Here is a 23,671-nt window from a genome sequence, read left to right as displayed (position 1 = left end):
ATGGAACGAGCCACAGCCTCCACCTGGGGTCCCCCATCCTGCAGTCTCAACAGAGGTAAGGAGTAGGGGGCTACTTGAGGGGTGGGTAGGTGAGGACAACCATGAATAGGTAGAGACCTCCCACTCCTCTCCTGCTGCCTCTATATCAGAGCCTAACCTGTGGGTGTAGCCCCATAGGACACTCTCCTGGAGAGAAGCCTCCCCACCTGTGTACACTGCTCTGCTGCCCCCTGTGCCCCCTGGGGCCCCCATGCTCCTTGGTGCCTACCTGAGCCTGAGGAGGGGCCGTGCCTGGCTCACAGGAGTCTCCAGGGTTGCTGTACCCTGAGTCCCTGTGAACTTGGTGTGCACTCTGCATTGTGTGTGGAAGCTTGTCCAGCATCCCTGTGCCTGCTTCTCACACCTTCTAGAGTGACACCTGCACACACATCTGATGACAGATGTAACTCATGTGACAGGGACACCAGATTCAGAAACATTCATCCTCCTCCTGTGTTAGTTGATTAACATACAGATAGTGCTATATTTGCTTCTGGTATAAAATTCAGTGATTCATCACTTCTGTGAACTTCAAAGCCTTTAACTTTATTCATAAAAGTGATGTCAATTCTTAGCCTGTCTGAAGAACTGCTTCACCTACTTTAAAAGCATATTCAAAAGTGTCTGGGACTTCCAATACTATGTTGAATAGCAGTGGTGAGAGTGGACATCCCTGTCTTGTTCCCGATCTTAGGGGAAAGGCTCCCAGTGCTTCCCCATTGAGAATGATATTTACTGTGGGCTTTTCGTAGATGGCTTTTAAGATGTCGAGGAAAGTTCCCTCTATCCCTACACTCTGAAGAGTTTTGATCAGGAATGGATGCTGTATTTTGTCAAATGCTTTCTCTGCATCTAATGAGAGGATCATATGGTTCTTGGTTTTTCTCTTGCTGATATGATGAATCACATTGATTGTTTTACGAGTGTTGAACCAGCCTTGTGCCCCGGGGATAAATCCTACTTGGTCATGGTGAATACTTTTCTTAATGTGCTGTTGAATCCTATTGGCTAGTATCTTGTTGAGAATTTTTGCATCCATGTTCATCAGGGATATTGGTCTATGATTCTCCTTTTTGGTGGGGTCTTTGTCTGGTTTTGGAATTAAGGTGATGCTGGCCTCATAGAACGAATTTGGAAGTACTCCATCTCTTTCTATCTTTCCAAACAGCTTTAGGAGAATAGGTATTGTTTCTTCTTTAAACGTTTGATAGAATTCCCCTGGGAAGCCATCTGGCCCTGGACTTTTGTGTCTTGGGAGGTTTTTGATGACTGCTTCAATTTCCTCCCTGGTTATTGGCCTGTTCAGGTTTTCTATTTCTTCCTGTTCCAGTTTTGGTAGTTTGTGGCTTTCCAGGAATGCGTCCATTTCTTCTAGATTGCCTAATTTATTGGCCTATAGCTGTTCATAATATGTTTTTAAAATCGTTTGTATTTCCTTGGTGTTGGTAGTGATCTCTCCTTTCTCATTCATGATTTTATTAATTTGAGTCTCCTCTCTCTTCTTTTTAATAAGGTTGGCTAATGGTTTATCTATCTTATTAATTCTTTCAAAGAACCAACTCCTGGTTCTGTTGATCTGTTCCACAGTTCTTCTGGTCTCGATTTCGTTGAGTTCTGCTCGAATTTTAATTAACTCTCTTCTTCTGCTGGGTGTGGGGTCAATCTGCTGTTTTTTCTCTAGCTCCTTTATGTGTAAGGTTAGCTTTTGTATTTGAGTTCTTTCCAGTTTTTGAATGGATGCTTGTATTGCGATGTATTTCCCCCTTAGGACTGCTTTTGCTGTGTCTGAATAAGAGTCAATATGCCTAAGAGAGCTCTCAGCTGGGCATAGTTTATGTGCTGTGAACTCACTATACACTCTCCCTTTCAACTGTTTCTCATATGCTACTACATATTATCATAACCATGAACACACATAAATTTCTGTTTATTTCCCAGATGCACACCTATTTTTAACATCAAAGGACACAGGAAAATATCCTCATGCTTCACCTCAGGGAAACAGCTTGATTTACACCCAAAAACTATTTTATTTTTAAGCAAGCTCATCAAAAATCTCCTTTTTTTAAATAAAGATTTTATTTATTTATTCTTTTTTTTTAATTTTTATTTATTTATGATAGTCACAGAGAGAGAAAGAGAGAGAGGCAGAGGGAGAAGCAGGCTCCATGCACCGGAAGCCCGATGTGGGATTCGATCCCGGGTCTCCAGGATCGCGCCCTGGGCCAAAGGCAGGCGCCAAACCGCTGCGCCACCCAGGGATCCCATATTTATTTATTCTTGAGAGAGAGACAGAGACAGAGACACAGACAGAGGGAGAAGCAGACTCCATGCTGGGAGCCTGACATGGGACTCATCCCGGGTCTCCAGGATCACAACCTGGGCTGAAGGCAGCGCTAAACCGCCTTTTTTTTTTTTTTTTTAATTTTATTTATTTGTGATAGTCACACACACAGAGAGAGAGAGAGAGGCAGAGACATAGACAGAGGGAGAAGCAGGCTCCACGCAGGGAGCCTGACGTGGGACTCGATCCTGGGTCTTCAAGATCGCGCCCTGGGCCAAAGGCAGGCACCAAACCGCTGCACCACCCAGGGATCCCTAAACCGCCTTTTTTATATTCCCCATATAAGTGAAACCATTTATCCATTTCAATCCATTTTCATGTTTCATTAGGTTTTATTAAAAATGTGTTCTTTTCTGGGAAGATGTATGTCTCTTGACAACCTTTTTTTTTTCTCTCTCTCTTTGATTTATAACCATGTGAGGCTCTTCACAAAGACTTCCTATTTCAAACATTTGGATGCAAGGGACGCCTGGGTGGCTCAGTGGTTGAGTATCTGCCTTTAGCCCAGAGTGTGATACTGGAGTCCCAGGATTCAGTCCCACATCAGGCTCCTGCATGTAATATAAAAAATAGTGAAAGGGATTGTAGGGTAAAGAAGAAAAAAAGAGTGGGAAAAATCAGAGATGGTGACAAAACATGAGAGACTCCTAACCCTGGGAAAAGAACAATGGGTAGTGGAAGGGGAGGTGGACGGGGGATGGGGTGACTGGGTGACGGGCACTGACGGGGACACTTGATGTATGAGCACTGGGTGTTAAACTAGATGTTGGCAAATCGAACTCCAATAAAAAAATACAAAAAAAAAAAAAACCCCAAAAAACAAAAAAGAAAAAAAAACCTGAAACATTTGGATGCTAACCCAACAGCATAATATGCACTGTTCATTCGTATTTTCAGAATTGTAGAAGCTAAAATTACTTAGACTATTTGTATGAATGCTTAAAGTTAGGTTTGGTTCATATTTTGTTTTTTCATTTACTTTTTTTGTTTTTGCTATTTTGATTTTTTCAATTTATATTTTTTACTTCTTTTTTTTTTGTTTTTTTTTTCTAAATTTATTTTTTTATTGGTGTTCAATTTGCCAACATATAGAACAACACCCAGTGCTCATCCTGTCAAGTGCCCACCTCAGTGCCCATCACCCAGTCACCCCCACCCCCCGCCCACCTCCCCTTCCACCACCCCTAGTTCGTTTCCCAGAGTTAGGAGTCTTTCATGTTCTGTCTCCCTTTCTGATATTTCCCACTCATTTTTTCTCCTTTCCCCTTTATTTCCTTTCACTATTTTTTATATTCCCCAAATGAATGAGACCATATAATGTTTGTCCTTCTCTGATTGACTTATTTCACTCAGCATAATACCCTCCAGTTCCATCCATGTCGAAGCAAATGGTGGGTATTTGTCGTTTCTAATGGCTGAGTAATATTCCACTGTATACATATACCATATCTTCTTTATCCATTCATCTTTCGATGGACACCGAGGCTCCTTCCACAGTTTGGCTATTGTGGACATTGCTGCTATAAATATTAGGGTGCAGGTGTCACTGCATCTGTATCTTTGGGGTAAATCCCCAGCAGTGCATTTGCTGGGTCGAAGGGCAGATCTACCTTTAACTCTTTGAGGAACCTCCACATAGATTTCCAGAGTGGCTGCACCAGTTCACATTCCCACCAACAGTGCAAGAGGGTTCCCCTTTCTCCACAGCCTCCCCAACATTTGCTGTTTCCTGTCTTTTTTATTATTATTATTTTTATTGGAGTTCGATTTGCCAACATATACTTTAACACCCAGTGCTCATCCTGTTGTTTCCTGTCTTGTTAATTTTCCCCATTCTCACTGGTGTGAGGTGGTATCTCATTGTGGTTTTGATTTGTATTTCCCTGATGGAAAGTGATGCAGAGCATTTTCTCATGCGCATGTTGGCCATGTCTATGTCTTCCTCTGTGGGATTTCTGTTCATGTCTTTTGCCCATTTCATGATTGGATTGTTTGTTTCTTTGCTGTTGAGTTTAATAAGTTCTTTATAGATCTTGGAAACTAGCCCATTGTCTGATATGTCATTTGCAAATATCTTCTCCCATTCTGTAGGTTGTCTTTTAGTTTTGTTGACTGTATCCTTTGCTCTGCAAAAGCTTCTTATCTTGATGAAGTCCCAATAGTTCATTTTTGCTTTTGTTTCTTTTGCCTTCGTGGATGTATCTTGCAAGAAGTTACTGTGGCCGAGTTCAAAAGGGTTGTTGCCTGTGTTCTCCTCTAGGGTTTTGATGGAATCTTGTCTCACATTTAGATCTTTCATCCATTTTGAGTTTATCTTTGTGTATGGTGAAAGAGAGTGGTCTAGTTTCATTTTTCTGCATGTGGATGTCCAATTTTCCCAGCACCATTTATTGAAGAGACTGTCTTTCTTCCAATGGATAGTCTTTCCTCCTTTATCGAATATTAGTTGACCATAAAGTTCAGGGTCCACTTCTGGGTTCTCTATTCTGTTCCATTGATCTATGTGTCTGTTTTTGTGCCAGTACCACAGTGTCTTGATGACCACAGCTTTGTAGTACAACCTGAAATCTGGCATTGTGATGCCCCCAGATATGGTTTTCTTTTTTAAAACTCCCCTGGCTATTCGGGGTCTTTTCTGATTCCACACAAATCTTAAGATGATTTGTTCCAACTGTCTGAAGAAAGTCCATGATATTTTGATAGGTATTGCATTAAATATGTAAATTGTCCTGGGTAGCATTGACATTTTCACAACATTAATTCTTCCAGTTCATGAGCATGGAATATTTCTCCATCTCTTTGTGTCTTCCTCAATTTCTTTCAGAAGTGTTCTGTAGTTTTTAGGGTATAGATCCTTTACCTCTTTGGTTAGGTTTATTCCTAGGTATCTTCTGCTTTTGGGTGCAATTGTGAATGGGATTGACTCCTTAATTTCTCTTTTTTCAGTCTCATTGTTAGTGTATAGAAATGCCACCGATTTCTGGGCATTGATTTTGTATCCTGCCACATTGCTGAATTGCTGTATGAGTTCTAGCAATTTTGGGGTGGAGTCTTTTGGGTTTTCTATGTACAGTATCATGTCATCTGTGAAGAGGGAGAGTTTGGTTTCTTTGCCAATTTGAATGCCTTTTATTTCTTTATGTTGTCTGATTGCTGAGGCTAGGACTTCTAGTACTATGTTGAATAGCAGTGGTGAGAGTGGACATCCCTGTCATGTTTCTGATCTTAGGGGAAAGGCTCTCCGTATTTTCCCATTAAGAATGATATTTTCTGCTCAGCACTGTATTCCAATTTCATGTTCTACTCTTCAGTTGCATCTTCTCATGGACGGAGGGATGAATTTCCTTCTGTTCCATCATGTTTTTATTCTTTACCTCCAGAGTTTGTGAATAATTCATGTTAAGATTTTTATTTTCTTCCATAACTTAACTTCTGTTGTGGCTTCAAACATTTAATTTCTTCTCCACCTTTTCAGATATTTCACATGCTAACATAAGATGACTTTCCCATATTCCTGCTGTTCCATGCTCTGGGCTATGATTGATGATTCTGCACAGTCTTCCACAGCACTCCTTATCATTTTGTGGTCAGTCTCTGATGTCCATTCCTTTTGAACCCTCACCTCCCACATACCTGGGTTCCAGAGACAGTTGCTCCCAGGGCTGTGTTGAAGCTCAGGATGGGAGAGGTGGATGGTCCCAGTCGCACTGTCCCATGACAACTACTCTCTCAACTTAGCATAGGAGCAGGGATGGCCTCCATAGGAGTCCCACACTCACACATGCAGAGACTCCCATGGGAACATCCACTGGATTGAAACTTTCCACATACACACAGAGGGGACAAGACTCAGTTCTGCCTTCTGGGCTGGGTCAGTGGGCAGAGACATGCCAGTGCCCATACCACACATGTTGGTGGGGTCTCACAGCTTCCAGAGTCACCCAGAGTCTGGATGCCCTTCCTGCCCATGAGGACCTGGCCACTTCTCCTGGCCAAGCAGAGCAGAAATCAAATTTGACTATCCCAGGCTTGAACCCAGGCACTGATGTTCACTTAGGTTGACCTCTGTTTCTGTTGTGGTCCCTCTCAATTCTATAAAGGTTCCTTTCACTTTCCTGCATTGGCTTTTGCCAACAATTTCAGAAATAGTATAAATAGCATTTTTCACCTTTAGGAGCACATGGGGTCTCTCAAGGGGGTGCATCACTGGATCAGACCCAGGGACCTCTCTTGTCCCAACCACAACCCTCTTAATCAGGTCAGGAGACTAACAATGCTTAATTACACTCATGTTCTACCCCCCCCCCCCGAGGAGTGGGATACAGAAAGCACACTACAGACCAGATCACTCTGCTCAAGGTCTCCAGGTAGTGGACGCTGATGTAGTATTTACCTGAGCATCAGCTTTCTTCCCCAAATCAGAGCAGTCACCCACATATTGCCCCCTACAAGTTTCAGGAAGAACCCCAGGATGGCAAGGATGGCTTTACCCCAGGAACCTAAGTCACCAATGAGCTGGGAAGAACTCACTGGTGTGTTCTCAGGAAAGGGGTGTGCACAGCATCAGAAGAAAATAGAGAAGTCCAAGGAGGCTGTGACAGAAAGAAAGCCCATGCTCCTGAGCCAGGAGAGGGGCTGTGTTTCCCTTCCTCTTTGCCTGTATTTATCCTCAAGTCTTATTGCTATGGTGACCTCTATCTGAGGTGAACAGAGATGTCACACATCTATCTGAACTGACATGAGCTCCACAGCACAGCTGGAACCCACGTCCCCTTCAGCATATCTGGATCCCCTGGGGATCCCGTCTATGGTGAGGACCCCAGGGTTGTGCTGAGGATGAAGAAGACTCCATAGGGGAGGTTCTGGGTCATGAGACCCATGAGGGGAACTCATAGGACCCATGAGGGGACATGCTGTGGTCTCCTCGCCTGGACAGGACATCTAAAACTCCTTGGGGACCACCTCCTGCACCAACATGGACACCAGAGCAAGAGCTCTGGGGGAGATTGTTACCCTTCCTGTTGTCACATCCTGCTGACAGAACAACCACATGAAAGGAGGAACAGCTTCCAAGAGGCCACACCCTGTGAGTAGGCCTGTCCTGTGGGTTTTAAAATCCTACCATTGGCACAGTTGATCCAGAGACAGGAAACACCATGACTGCACCCTCACAGCCCAGTTCTGTCTAGGTGGGATTTGATGAGAGAAGGGGATGCCCTAGTCTGGGAAGGACCCACCCCACAGCCAGGCCCTGGTCTGTCAGAGATCCCAGGCCTAGGAGGCTCACAGGCAGAAGGGGTTCCACTCAGGATACAGGGTAAACCTCTCACAGAGACCTTCTTCCAGGACTGAGTGTGGGCTCCAGGACCTGAGTATAGATAGGTGAGTCTGTCCCCATGGTCCCACTCCCACCTCCTTACTGGGGACAGGGACCACCCACCGGCAGGGGCTGAAGATCAACAGCTCTGGGCTGACAGAGGCGGGGCACCTGGGGGTTTGGGGCTGAGCTGGGAACTGAAGGTGGGGAGGGTCTTGTGACCCAGCCTGTTTCCTTCCAGGGACCCTCCCCACACCCACCATCTGGACTAAGCCAGGCTCTGTGATCCCCTTGAAGACACCTGCAACCATCTGTTGTAAGGGGAGCCTGAAGGCCCAGGAGTGCCACCTCCATAAAGAGGGACACTCAGGAACCTGGGACAGACAGAAGGCACTGGAGTCCAAGGACAAGGACAAGTTCTCCATCACACACATTACACGTGTATATGCAGGACGGTATCACTGTTACTATGAAAGCACCACTGACTGGTCAGAGCCCAGTGACCCCCTGGAGCTGGTGGTGACAGGTGCGAGCCCACACAGGGCCCAGCCCCAGGCTCTGCCCTCAGGAAGAGGGTCTGGTTCCCGGGTGTCTCCCTCACAGCCCAGTTCTGGGGATCATGTGGAGCAATCTGAATCCCATTTAACACAGCCCCTCCCCCTCATCTAGGATTGCATGGCAAACCCAGCCTCTCAGCCCTGCCCAGCCCTGTCGTGCCCTCAGGAGGGGACGTGACTCTCCAGTGTGGTAATGGACAGGATTCCACAGGTTCATCCTGATAAAGGAAGTAGAAGGCCAGCCCTCCTGGACCCTAGACTCCCAGGGAGCCCCCATTGGGGGGGTCCAGGCCCTATTACCTGTGGTTCAGGTAGCCCCCAGCCTCACCTGGAAGTTCAGATGCTATGGTTATTACAGCCACACACCCCACGTGTGGTCAGTCCCCAGTGGCCCCCTGGAGCTGCTTGTCTCAGGTGAGAAAGTCTGATTTTTTACCATCCATAGTTTGAAGCAAAAGACAGGTAAAGGGATCTCTGCTCCTAGGGGATCATCAGATGAGAGGGTTGGGAGAGGGGACCACCAGGACTCACAGGTCCCCAGGGTCAGAGAGAGTGAGAGAGAGTGAGACCTGGGGTCAGGACAGGCAAATGGAAGTTTGGGAAGAATCAGCCCCTACAACCCATGGCTGATCTTCTCCCCAGTGTGTCATGGAAGCCCTTGCTCCTGACCCAGGAGGGCCCTTTTGTGACCTCTGGACAGAGATTGACCCTCCAGTGTCTTTCTGATGTCCAGTATGACAGATTTGCTCTATCCAAGGAAGGGCACGTGACCTTCTTCAGCATCATGGCTGGCAGCTTCAGGCTGGGCTATCTGGGGCAGATGTCCCTCTGGGCCCAGTGAGATCCTTCCATGGGGGCCGGTACACATGCTAAGGTGGACACAACCTCTCCTCCCAGTGATGGGCCCCAATAACCCCTTGGACATCCTAATCACAGGCGAAGGGTCACGGGTGCAGGCAGGACCCCAGACTTTCACAGGGCCCTGACAGGGGAGCCCCAGGTGATGGTGTCAACCAGGGATGTGGGGTCCCCAGGGAAGGAGAGACAGAGAGAGAGAGAGACAGGGGATGGGGATGGGAAAGACTCAGAGGACACAGACAGACTCAGATCAGAACAAGGGCCCTTCCTCTCTCTAGGACAGCTCCCCTACATACCCTCCCTCTGGGTGCAGCCAGGACCTATGGTGGCCCCAGGAGAGAATGTGACCCTTTTGTCACTGAGCTCTGTGGACACTTTCCTACTGTCCAAGGAGGGGGGCAGCTGATCCCCCTCTGCATCTTAGATCAAAGTACCGAGCTGGGCTGTATGGCTGAATTCTCCTTGAGTCCTGTGACCTCATCCCATGGGGGGACCTACAGGTGCTATGGCTCACTCAACACCTCCCTGTACCTGTTGTCATAGCCCAGTGTCCCTGTGAAGTTCCTGGTCCCCTGTCCCTGTCCCTTCCTTGTGCCAACTTTGTCCTCAGGGCCCTGTGCCCACAAGAACGCCAGGCTGGGATGGTAGAGGGATTCTGAGGGAGCTTCACCAGAGGGGTCCACCTCTCATACTGCCCTCCCACCCATGCCCCTTTCCTTGCCTCCATCACCAGGTTTCTCCAGGTGGAGGAGGAGGAGGGCCTTGGGGATCCCAGGTCACATGAGGAAGAGGAGTGTAAGCAAAGATAGGGTCTAAGGAAGGTCCAGCATCCTCTGGAGACCCCAGACCTCTACCCACATTGTCCAGCCCAACAGCTGGTGAGTCACAGGGGTATCTGTCCAGGGGCTCTTCTTCAAGTCTCTCAGAGATGATACGGGGATAACTGGGCTCCAGAGGCACTGGGTTGGTGGAGGAGGCTGGGCTGTCATGGCAGAGGGACGGGTGGAGACCCAGCTGGGAGTGGGGGAGCTGGTACAGTGGTGAGACCTGCAGGCCCTCCTCTCACCCTCTCCTGATCCCAGGAGACACTGAGGGTAAGTGAGGGTCTCTGTCAGGAGGTGGTGGGTGGGTCATGGGGAGCAGAGGCTGGGTTACACTCTTACTTCATGCACCCCTACATGACCTTGCTTGGATATGCCACTCTCCTGTGTGGGCCTCAGTTTTCCCAAGTATAAAGGTGAGAGTCCTGGCCCAGATTAGATTTCTCCTCAGTTCTGATCATGGCTCTGACCTCCTGGGAGAGGAGAACTCATGGGGAAGCCACTCAAGTCAGATTCTATGGGGGTGCCTGTCCCTTTGCAGCAGTGACTGACATTGTAGGAGGAATGAAGGGAGGATAATGGATGGGAGCATTCAGGAGAAAAATGATCTGGAAGGACCCTCCCTCAGGATGAAGATGCTGGGACAGGTCCCACCCCCAGATGATGAGCCCAGAGCCCCAAGTGGTGACTCCACAGGGGACAGAGGTCAGGGAACCCTCATCTGTGGTTCCAAACTTAGCCCTGCCACTTCTAAACTCGACAAGATGAGACATGTGATTGACCTCTCTGTGCCTCAGTTTCTCATCTGTGGAGTGGGTGGGAGGAGCAGCAATCTCCTGCTTCCTGATCATAGTCTGAGTCAGAGGTGACTGCACATAGCCCAGTAGGTGCCTGGAACACAGTACACACTCAGTTAAATGGCATCACTACCTCATTCACAGTGTGATGCGGAGCATATTCCCATGTGCCTGTTGGCCATGTCTATGTCTTCCTCTGTGAGATTTCTGTTCATGTCTCTTGCCCATTTCATGACTGGATAGTTTGTTTCTTTGTTGTTGAGTTTATTTATTTTTATTTTTATTTATTTTATTTTTTTAATAAATTTATTTTTTATAGGTGTTCAATTTGCCAATATATAGAATAACACCTTGGAATTCAATTTGCCAACATACAGCATATCACCCAGTTTTCATCCAGACAAGTGCCCACCTCAGTGCCCGTCACCCAGTCACCCCAACCTCCCACCCACCTCCCTTTCCACCACCACTTGTTCATTTCCCAGAGTTAGGTGTCTCTCATGTTCTCTCACCCTCTCTGATATTTCCCAGTCATTTTCTCTCCTTTCCCCTTTATTCCCTTTCACTATTTCTTATATTCCCCAAATGAATGAGACCATATATTGTTTGTCCTTTTCCGATTGACTTATTTCACTCAGCATAATACCCTCCAGTTCCATCCACGTTGAAGAAAATGGTGGGTATTTGTCATTTCTATTATATTTTATTATTTTTATATGAATTTATTTTTTATTGGTGTTCAATTTGCCAACATATAAAATAACACAGAGTGCTCATCCCATCAAGCGCCCACCTCAGTGCCCATCACCCAGTCACCCCCACCCCCCGCCCACCTCCCTTTCTACCACCCCTAGTTCGTGTCCCAGAGTTAGGAGTCTCTCATTTTCTGTCTCCCTTTCTGATATTTCCCACTCATTTCTTTCTCCTTTCCCCTTTATTCCCTTTCACTATTTTTTATATTCCCCAAATGAATGAGACCATATAATTCGAAGCAAATGGTGAGTATTTGTCGTTTCTAATCTCTGGGTAATATTCCATTGTATACATAGACCACATCTTCCTTATCCATTCATCTTTCGACAGACACTGAGGCTCCTTCCACAGTTTGGCTATCGTGGACATTGCTGCTATAAACATCGGGGTGCAGGTGTCCCGGCCTTTCGTTGCATCTGTATCTTTGGGGTAAATCCCCAGCAGTACAATTGCTGGGTCATAGGGAAGATCTATTTTTAACTCTTTGAGGAAACTCCACAGTTTTCCAGTGGCTGTACCAGGTCACATTCCCACCAACAGTGCAAGAGGGTTCCCCTTTCTCTGCATTCTCTTCAACATTTGCTGTTTCTAGTCTTGTTAATTTTCCCCATTCTCACTGGTGTGAGGTGGTATCTCAGTGTGGTTTTGATTTGCATTTCCCTGATGGCAAGTGATGCAGAACATTTTCCATGTGCTTGTTGGACATGTTTATGTCATCTTCTGTGACACTTCTGTTCATGTCTTTTGCCCATTTCATGATTGGATTGTTTGTTTCTTCACTGTTGAGTTTCTTAAGTTCTTTCTAGATCTTGGATACTAGCCCTTTATCTGATTTGCAAATATCTTCTCCTGTTCCATAGGTTGTCTTTTAGTTTTGTTGACTGTTTCTTTTGCTGTACAGAAGCTTTTTATCTTGATTAAGTCCAATAGTTCATTTTTGGTTTTGCTTCCCTTGCCTTCATAGATGTATCTTGCAAGAAGTTGCTGTGTCCAAGTTCAAAAAGGGTGTTGCCTGTGTTCTCCTCCAGGATTTTGATGGATTCTTGTCTCACATTTTGGTCTTTCATCCATTCTGAGTTTATCTTTGTGTATGGTGGAAGAGAATGGTCTAGTTTCACTCTTCTGCACGTGGCTGTCCAATTTTCCTAGCACCGTTTATTGAAGAGACTGTCCTTTTTCCAGTGGGTAGTCTTTCCTGCTTTCTCGAATATTAGTTGACCATTGAGTTGAGGGCCCATTTCTGTATTCTCTTTTCTGTTCCATTGATCTATGTGTCTGTTTTTGTGCCAGTACCACACTGTCTTGATGACCGCAGCTTTGTAGTACAACCTGAAATCTGGCATTGTGATGCCTCCTACTCTGGTTTCTTTTTTAATATTCCCCTGGCTATTCGGGGTTTTTTCTGATTCCACACAAATCTTAAGATGATTTGTTCCAACTCTCTGAAAAAAGTTCATGGTATTTTGATAGGGATTGCATTAAATGTGTAAATTGCCCTGGGTAGCATGGACATTTTCACAATATTAATTCTTCCAATCCATGAGCATGGAATATTTCTCCATCTCTTTGTGTCTTCCTCAATTTCTTTCAGAAGTGTTCTGTAGTTTTTAGGGTATAGATCCTTTACCTCTTTGGTTAGGTTTATTCCTAGGTATCTTATGCTTTTGGTTGCAATTGTAAATGGGATCGGCTCCTTAATTTCTCTTTCTTCAGTCTCATTGTTAGTGTAGAGAAGTGCCGCTGATTTCAGGGCATTGCTTTTGTATCCTGCCACACTGCCAAATTGCTGTATGAATTCTAGAGATCTTGGGGTGGAGGCTTTTGGGTTTTCTATGTAGAGTATCATGTCATCGGCGAAGAGGGAGAGTTTGACTTCTTCTTTGTCAATTTGAATGCCTTTTATTTCTTTTTGTTGCCTGATTACTGAGGCTAGGACTTCTAGTACTATGTTGAATAGCAGTGGTGAGAGTGGACATCCCTGTCTTGTTCCTGATCTTAGGGGAAAGGTTCCCAGTGTTTCCCCATTGAGAATGATATTTGCTGTGAGCTTTTTGTAGATGGCTTTTAATATGCTGAGAAATGTTCCCTCTATCCTACACTCTGAAGAGTTTTGATCAGGAATGGATGCTGTATTTTGTCAAATGCTTTCTGTGCATTTATTGAGAGGATCATATGGTTCTTGTTTTATCTCTTGTTGATATGATCAATCATATTGATTGCTTTACGAGTGTGGAACCAGCCTTGCATCCCGGGGAAAAATCTCACTTGGTGATGGTGAATAATCTTCTTAATGTACTGTTGGATTGTATCGGCTAGTGTCTTGTTAAGAATTTTTGTATTTGTGTTCATCAGGAATTTTGATCTATAATTCTCCTTTTCGGTGGGGTCTTTGTCTGGTTTTGGAGTTAATGTGATGCTGGCCTCATAAAATGAACTTGGAAGTATTCCATGTCCTTCTGTCTTTTGGAAGAGTTAGTAGAATAGGTATGGTTTCTTCTTTAAACATTTGATAGGATTCCCTTGAGAAGCCATCTGCCCTGGACTTTAGTGTCTTGGAAGGTTTTTGATGAGTATTTTATTTTCCTCCATGGTTATAGGCCTGTTCAGGTTTTCTATTTCTTCCTGTTTCCTGTTTGGTAATTTGTGTACCTATTCAGTCCCTGTTTTGAGGATTATTTCTTTGGGCTTCTCTTTATTTTATAGGATCCCCATTAATATATCTTGCAGAGCAGGTTTGTTGTCAAATTTCTTTCAGTTTCTGCCTATCTTGGAAGCTCTTTATCTCTTCTTCTATTCCAAATGACAGCCTTGCTGGATACGGTATTCTTGGCTGCATGTTCTCATTTAGTACCCTGAATATATCCTGCCAGCCCTTTCTGGCCTGCCAGGTGTCTGCAGAGAGGTCTGCTGTTAATCTGATAATCCCCCCATATAAGTTAAGAATTTCTTGTCTCTCGCTGCTTTAAAGATTTTTCTTTATCTTTGGAATTTATAAGTTTCACTATTAAATGTCGAGGTGTTGAACAGTTTTTGTTGATTTCTTGGGGTGTCCTATCTCTTGGATCTGAATGCCTGTTTCCCTCCCCCAAATCAGGGAAGTTCTCAGCTATGATTTGTTCAAATACACTTTCTGTTCTTCTGTCCCTTTCGGCACCCTCTGGAACCCCAATTAAACCTAGATTTTTCCTTTTGAAGCTGTCATTTATTTCCCTTAACCTTTCCTCATGGTCTTTTAATTGTTTTTCTCTTTTTTCCTCAGCTTCCTTCCTTGCCATCAACTTGTCTTCTATGTTGCTCACTCTTCCACCTCATTAGCCCTAATCATTAGGACATCCAGTCTGGATTGCATCTCATTTAATTGATTTTTAATTTCAGTCTGGTTAGATCTCAATTCTGCAGTAGCAAAGTCTCTAGAGTGTTATGCTTTTTTCCAGAGCCACTGTAGCTTTAAAACTGTGCTTCTGAATTGGCTTTCTGACATTGAATTGTAATCCAAATTCTGTAATTGTGTGGCAGAGAGTACTGTTTCTGATTCTTTCTTTTGTGGTAAATTCTTCCTTCTAGTCATTTTTCTCAGTGCAGAGTGGCTATATAAGTGGGCTGAGTCAAGAATATGAACCACGACCTAAGTAAATTTCACCCTAGATTATTCTTACGAGGTCAGAGACCAGAAAATAAAAATGAAGATCAGAACCAAATAAAACAAAAGGACCACGAAGGTGAAAAACAAATTTTAAAACAAGTAGTAAAAAATAAAAGGCCAAAAATCCCAAAGAAGAAGAAAAAAAGAAAAAGAAAAAAGGGGGGACTGGGAGATGATGGTGGTGAAAGTTGTAGTGCAGGGAGAATGTAGTATACCTGAGGGGTCATAGAGGGTGATCCTCTTGGTTCTGAGTGTACTACGTTCTGTATGTTAGAAGATACTCAGTCCCAAATTTATATAAATCAGCAATACTTGTAGAAAGTCCTAACATTGACCACCAAAACATAAATGAAACAAAAGAAGGGGGCAGAATAGGAATGAAGAGAGAATATAATCTCACAGAATGAACCAGCATGGTATACCACTTGGTTATGGGTGCATGCTGGTCATGTTTTCTGCCATTATAGAACAAAATGAGGCAGAGAAAGCAAAAAACCATATCTTGTATATCTCCCAAAATTAAATTGAATATGTTGAAGGGAATCTAGAAGTGGAAAATATATGTAAGACATGTAATTGTAGAAATATGAAAGTCAAAAAGGAAGAAACTTAAAAATGAAGAGGTGGTGGGGATCCCTGGGTGGCTCAGCAGTTTAGTGCCTGCCTTTGGCCCAGGGCGTGATCCTGGAGACCCGGAATCGAGTCCCGCATTGGGCTCCCGGCATGGAGTCTGCTTTTCCCTCTGCCTGGGTCTCTGCCTCTCTCTCTCTCTCTCTCTCTTTCTCTCCCATGAATAAATAAATAAAATCTTAAAAAAAAGAAGAGGTGGTAAAATATTGTAGTTAAGGTGGAAAAAGAAAAAATATTGGAAATTTTTAGTCTGATATAAAAACAAGTTGTATTGGAAAAGGGAAAAAATTTTAAAGTGGGGGGTACCCTCTAGTTCTAAATAGTATAAACCCCTGGAGTTCCCCTGGAGCTTTCCAGTGCTACTTGGTCAAGAAATTGCTCTTCCCCTGTTCTTCTAGCTGGTCTTCTGGGAGAGGGGTCTGCTGTGCTGATTCTCAGTGTCTTTGCCTGGGTGGAGATGCCCCGCCCCCTGCCGGGTGCCTGGCTCAGTGTGAGCTTCATCCTGTGAGGTCTTTGTTTCCTGGTGACCCTGCACAGGTGAAACAAGGAGGAAAAACAACAATAGTGGCAGCCAGATTTCCAGCTCTAGACTCAGCTCCCCACTAGTAACTAATGCAATCTCCCAGTCTCCAATGACCTAGATGCTCCAGAGGCTGGCTTGGGTGTGCTGATCTGCACAGCTTGGGGGCGCCTAGCAGCAGGAGAGTTCTCTCTGTCCGGTGCCCTCCTCACTTCCACCTGTCCCAGGTGGAGTGCAGGATTGTGGGCTTTGTCTGCTTGTCACCCTGGGATCCAGGGTCCTGTGCTTTTGGAATCGCATCCCTGGGACACATGGCTCCCGAAAGCAGCAGGGCACAGACACCTCCATATGGAGTTACCCACCTAACCAACTGGCTTCTCCCAAATGCTCCGCTGGCTGTGCGCTCCAGCCCTTTAGGGAGATCGGTCCACAGAATGTGGTGCACTTTCCCCCCGGGGTGCACTTCCTCTATTAGTGACTCTGGGAAACTGGAGCCTTCACTGCCCCTAATCTGTCTGCCTGATTTCCCTGCTAAGCACTTTTCCTTCTGGAGAAAAATCCGGTGCAGATTTTTAAAGTTCCCACTTCTCTGGGGCTGGGCTTTCCTGTCCTGGACTGACAGTGGCTTTTGCCTGGCTCCCTGTGGTGCCCCTCCCCCCTTGATTCTTTTTTATTTTATTTTTTTCTGCCTTCCTACCTTGCTAGAAGTGAAAACCCTTCTCTCTGTAGTGTTCGGGCTGTTCTCTCTTTAAATCTCAGGTCAAATTAGTAGGTGTTCAGGATGTTTTGAAAGTTATCTAGGTAAGTTGGTGGGACCAGGTGAGTTGAGGACCCCTACTCTTCCACCATCTTGCCCCAATCCAGAGTTAGGAGTCTTAAAAAAAACAAGTTAATTAAAATCTGTTTTTATATCTACATCACCATTGATCTATCCACTTCAATCCATTTCCTTGTTTCATTAGGCTTTGTTAAAAATGTATTCTATTCCTGAAAGATGTTCATCTCCTGAACAACTTTTTTTTTTTTTTATAACACTATGAGGTTCTTTACAAAGGCTTCCTGGTTTCAAACATATGGATATTAACCCAACTGCATAACATTTACTATTCATTGTATTTTCTGAATTGTAGAAGCTAATACTACTTAGATTATTTGTATGAAACCTTATAATTAGCTTTGGTCCATATTTTGTTTTTCTTTCCCTTTTATTTTGTTTGCCTTTTTGATATTCTTTTTTATTTTAAATTTAATTTGTCACATATATTACATCATTCATTTCAAATGTAGATTTCATAATTCATCAGATGCATATAACTCCCAGTGCTCATCACATTGTGTGCCCTTATTAATGCCCATCACCCGGTCACTGCATACCCCCATCCCCTCCCCTCCAGCAACCCTTAATATGTTTCCCAGAATGAAAGGTCTATAACAGTTTATCTTCCTCTCTATAATTTTTTCCCTTTCAATTTTTCCTCCTTCCATTTTGGTCCTTGCACTATTTCTTATATTCCGCAAATGAGTGAAACCATATAATAATTGTCTTTCTCCAAATGACTTATTTCACTTAGCATAACTTAGATTTTCATATCAAAAAATGAGGTAACAAGCGTTCATGCTTTCCTAGTTTGTGTGTTCTCTCCATGTATAATTCTACTGAACTTCTCTGTTCCTGGAGGTTTCAAATCCACACATATAGACCCCCTCAGTTCAGGCTCAGTCATATAGTGGAGACAGAGGTTGTCTTTTCATAAAAAATAAAATGATTAGCTATCCCTACCTGAACCCTCACCATATTGCTAGCATTTGTGTTCAAACATTGAGATGATGATGAAGCCCCCAAGCTGTGCCCAGACCCTCCTGTCACCTGCCTACCCACATGCCACAAAAACAGCTGCACTCCTATTGAGGTACAGACAGACCACGCCTCTCTCTGCCTCTCTCTCTACTCAGAAAGATGTAGATATCCCTCCATATACACCTGATTAAGAGTGTATATTTATTATATCAGCAATTTTAGAAATATTCATGGTTATATATGTCCATATATAATCTATGAATGCATAATACATATACATATATATCCGTGTGTGTGTGTGTGTGTGCGTATGTATCTACAGCCATTCCTCCTCATGTTCATAAGCCTCATCCCACAGGTTTTCACATGTTTGTAACTGCTCTACTTGCCTAGATCCACATTATAAGCAATGAATCATGGTTTTTTTTAAAGATTTTATTTATTCATTCATTCATTCATTCATTCATTCATGGAAGACACACAGAGAGAGAGAGAGAGAGGCAGAGACATAGGCAGAGGGAGAAGCAGGCTCCACGCAGGAAGCCAGATGTGGGACTTGATCCCAGGATCCCGGGATCACGCCCAGAGCCAAAGGCAGACACTCAACCACTGAGCCACCCAGGCATCCCAATAATGATGTTTACATGATCCAATTACTGCATATCACCTTAGGGGATACATTTGAAAATATTTGATATAGATGTATGTATACAGATCTATGTACCTATCTATGTATCATTGTATCCATGGATCTATGTTTTGGGCCGATGGGATCAAGGCAGATCAGGAGGCACCGACAAAATAGCAGTGGACCCCCCCACCTTGTTGCCCCCACCTCAGAACTTTCCCATCACCAGCAGACTGCCCAAGGACACGTCATCGGGGGAGACTGGACCTATGCAGGAAACCTGAACCATACTTTACCCTTACCCACACCCCATATAAGGGCATGGGCAGTTGTTGCCCCATGCCAATTTCACCAGTAATATGCCTAATGCCCATCATCCCATATAGACATACAACCCCTTACCCCTCCCCCCTTAAGAAGCCCATTTGCACTTCCCTGGGTGGGACTTCCCCAGCCCACTACTTCCCCGCTCTCTCCCTCCTCTGCAGGCTGCAGAACCTCACCCAGGAGCTCATCCCATTAAAAGCCTGATTAGACCAACTTTTGCCTGACCTCTTTATTTCATTTCACTACCGATCGTATTAAACCTGACATTTGGTGCCAAAACCCGGAAGGAGATGGAGGCCCCACGCTGGTGGGGAGCCTCTCTCCTCTCATCATCAGGACCTTAACTGCACCCAGCACCTGGAAATGCTGGGTAAGTTCCCTGATTCTGTGCCTCCATCTGGGTGGTCCTGCCTGAAGCCACGGCCACACCAGGGCAACTCCACCGAGCCACTGGGTGGCTCTCCATCGGTCCCTGGGGATCAGGAAGTCCTCATCCTCATGGTGATCTCCACTTCTGTCTGTGACCCTGAGCTGCAAATGGGGATGCCTGTTTTCAGTCTCTGGGTTACCCGGCAGGAATCATGGGAACTGCCTAATCCAAATTCGACCCCGAAACTCCGTTGGGTTGTCTACCGGCCAATTTCAAAACTCTGGGTCTTTCCCAGGACTTAAAAAGGTGCCACCTTATTCGTTACTGTATGGTGGCCTGGCCCCAATATTGCCTAGACAATCAGTCTCAATGGCCCCCTGGGGTACTTTTGACTACCAAATTCTCACAGACTTGGACAATCTCTGTAGACGCCACGGCAAGTGGACCGAGGTCCCATACATGCAGGCTTTCTGGGACCTCCGCTCTCACCCCTCCCTCTGCTCCCATTGTTCTACCACCCAGGTCCTTTTGGCGCGGGCGTTGTTCCCTCCCTCCCTTCTACCTATTGCCTCAGCTCCAAAAGCCCCTGAAACCTTTCCCCCTTCCCCTCTCTCGGAGTCTCCTGAGACCTTGGTCTGTCCACCTACTAAGGGAATGCCAGTCCTCCCCCCTCCCTATCCGAAACCTCCGCCCCCTCTCCTTCTCCTCCTGCCTCCCAACCACACATCTCTTTACCCGTTTCTGACCCCCAACCTTCATCCCTTACCTCTCCTCCAATCTCCATGTGCGCAAGATCTCACAAGGTCTCCTCTTCCCCTGACGTGGTCTGCCCCCTGTGAGAGGTGTCGTGGTGGGAGCTGAAGGGGTTGCTCAGGTCCACACTCCTTTCTCACTCCAGGACCTTTCCCAAATTGAAAAACTGCTGGGCTCTTATGTTACTAATCCAGGAAACTGTATCAAGGAATTCCAATATTTGGCCCAGGCATATGACTTGACTTGGCATGATTTGCACGTTGTCCAGACCACAACCCTTACACCAGAGGAGAGGAAACATATTCAGGCTGCTGCCTGAGAACACGCTGACCAGGTCCATTTAACCGATGCTGCTATGCGCTATGCCGGCTGGTGCTCAGGCAGTTCCCGCTGTGGATCCTGGATGGGATTATCAGGCTGGCCAGGATGGCCACCGGCGCCACGACCACATGGTCCATTGTCTCATTGCTGGCATACAGGGGGCCTCTAACAAGGCCGTCAACTATGATAAACTCTGGGAAGTCATTTAGAACCCAGATGAAAACCCTGCAGTTTTCCTTAATAGGCTCACTGAGGCTTTAAGACAATATACTCACCTGGACTCTACCTCCCCAGCTGGGGCTACCGTCTTGCAACACATTTTATCTCTCAGTCCTCCCCCGATATCCATAAAAAATTAAAGAAGGCCAAGGAGGGTCCTCAAACTCCCATTCCTGACCTGGTGAAAATGGCATTTAAAATCTTTAACAGGGCAGCCGGGTGGCTCAGAGGTTTAGCACTGCCTTCAGTCCAGAGCCTGATCCCGGAGAACTGGGATCGAGTCCCATGTCAGGCTCCCTGCATGGAGCCTGCTCCTCCCTCTGCCTGTATCTCTGCCTCTCTCTCTCTCTCTCTCTCTCTCTCTCTCTGTGTGTGTGTGTGTGTCTATGAATAAATAAATAAGATCTTTAAAAAATAAAGTTTTTAACACCCGAGAGGAAATGGCTAAACTTAAGAGGCAGGCTAGACTCCAGCAGAAGGTCCTACTCCAAACACAAGCCTTGGTAGCAGCCCTGGGTCTGGCTGTCTCCAGGAGCCAAGAGAAAGGGGAAATCAACCGCACTCTGCCTGGGGCTTGCTTCAAATGCGGAACCAAGGGACACTGGGCCTGTCAATGTCCCAATCCCAAGGAGCCAACACAGCCATGTCCTCAATGTCAAATGATGGGCCACTGGAAATCCGACTGCCCCGGTGTCCGAGGATCCTCGGTGCCTCCATGTGGAGGAAACCCCGAGCTGATAAGTCCAGCCTTCCAATTACTTGGATTGAACGATGACTGATGGGGCCCAGACTCGGACACTCCCCTAACTAGGCTGAGCCCCAGGTCATGCTTCAGGTAGCAGATAAGTCCATATCTTTCCTGTTGGACATGGGGGCTACCTCTCCAGTAGCAGTGATGTGAATTGATGGCACCTCCTCTATTCCACAGACTACACCACTCCTCTCTTCCAGCCTGGATGGGTTCCCCTTCTCACATTCCTTCCTTATAATTCCTTCCTGCCCAGCTCCTCTCCTCAGCCGGGATATCCTACACAAACTCAAGGCCACCATTTCATCTTTCTCCGTCACCCACTGTTTCTACTCACCTCTTCTTCATTGAAAATCCTGACATCTATCAACTTCTCATCTAAATCCTGCTACCCTCCTACCTACCCCTTCCACTAACTCAGAACCCTCCCATTCCTGTCCTCAACTCCTGGAGGAGCTGACTCCTCCACATCCAGGACTTTCTGATCAACCCCTCCCTAACTCTGACCGAATAGTCTTTGTGGATGGTAGTTCTATCATCGCCCCAGATGGCCAAAGACATGCAGCATATGCCGTTGTTACCCTAGACGCCATCCTAGAGGCAGTTCCCCTCCCCTCGGGACAAGCTATCATAAGGCAGAACTTACAGCTCTCACCAGGGCTCTTCACCTGTCCAAAGGGCAATGAGTTACCATATACACTGACTCCAAATATGCCTCCCTCATCACACATACACATTCTTTCCTCTGGCAAGAGTGAGGGTTTCTTACAACCAAGGGAACCCCCATAATCAATGGGCCTCTCATTTCAAAACTACTAGAGGCCCTCAGTGTTCCCACTGAAGTAGCCATTGTCCACTGTCGTGGACACCAATCCTCCAAGGACCCAGTGTCCCAGGGCAACAACAAAGCCAACTCCACTGCCCAAGCCACTGCCTTAGGCTCCTCACCAGCTCCCCTCCTCTTCCTCAACACACCACATTCCCCTTTCTGCACAGACGAGGAAACTCAGACACTAAAAAGAATGGGAGGAATAACCGGAGGAAAAGGCTGGATCTTCATTCAAAAGAAACTCGCTCATTTGGGGAATATAAAAAATAGTGAAAGGGAATAAAGGGGAAAGGAGAAAAAATGAGTGGGAAATATCAGAAAGTGAAACATAACATGAGAGACTCCTAACTCTGGGAAATGAACTAGGGGTGGTGGAAGGGGAGGTGGGTGGGGGTGGGGTGGGGGTGACTGGGTGATGGGCACTGAGGGGGGCACTTGATGGGATGAGCACTGGGTGTTATTCTATATGTTGGCAAATTGAACACCAACAAAAAATAAATTTATTTTAAAAAAAGGAAGAGAAGAATCCAAACTATTCCCTAAATCCTCTCTGCACTCATAGAGCTCTTCTCTCCTCATCAGTTGATACCTGGTAGGGTTTTCCAGAAATATCATCAGATTGAGTGAGCTCAGGCATGTTTGAACTGAGAAGCAGGTGGTGAGCTTCTACACTGGCTCCAAGAAAATACTGATTTTTTTTCAAGTTGTCACTCATGGATTTGCCCACTTCTTTGGTATAAACACTCCGGTCATGACCAACACAAGGTGTCATGTGAATGTGCCATGTGCCCAGGGGGATGTCATAGATTTACCATCTTTCACAAGTAAGTGTGATCCAGCTGCTGCACACCTCATTGGTGACCTCGATGTGCACGTATGCTTCCTTCTGTTTTAAAGGCCCTGGTATAGGGACACGGATGCATCTAGGCTGTCAGGGAGGGAACTGGCCTAAGGGGCAAAGCCTGTGGTCTCCCCCCTGTCAGCCTCCTGTCCCAGGCTATGGCTGGAATCCTCTGGGGCCTCGGCCTGGCATCTCACCCGGAGCACTGCCAACGGTCCACAAATGGCAGACGGAGGGGCAGCCACGGCCACTCGGGGCGGTCAGTGTGAGTTGGTCCCACTGGGGTACATCCCAGAACCTCAGCCACGTGTGTGCATGTGTTCATGTGCGTGTGTTTTCCTTCTGTGGGACCCATCAGCAGGCCCCTGGACTCTTAATGGTCCCTGGCTATTCAGGAAGCAACAGATTTTAGCTGTCAGCCTGTCACAGATCTTCCCTCAGCCGGGTCACCTCTCTTCCCTGCCAAGGGTCACTTGAGGAAACCTCATCCTGGCTGTTCAATGACCCAGGATGACCCATGCATACAATAAACATATCTCTGCCTCCCCCCCAAAAAAA

The 23,671-nt window shown here is 45.9% G+C and overlaps 1 pseudogene; it reads left to right on the top strand.

Moving 5' to 3' along the window:
- LOC144302935 (leukocyte immunoglobulin-like receptor subfamily A member 6) lies at positions 1-23,382 on the top strand (annotated as a pseudogene).
- The last annotated feature ends 289 nt before the right edge of the window (positions 23,383-23,671 follow it).

This window comes from Canis aureus, chromosome 1 (genome assembly GCF_053574225.1).
Source record: "Canis aureus isolate CA01 chromosome 1, VMU_Caureus_v.1.0, whole genome shotgun sequence".
NCBI lineage: Eukaryota > Metazoa > Chordata > Mammalia > Carnivora > Canidae > Canis > Canis aureus.
This window is presented reverse-complemented; position numbering and strand designations above follow the sequence as displayed.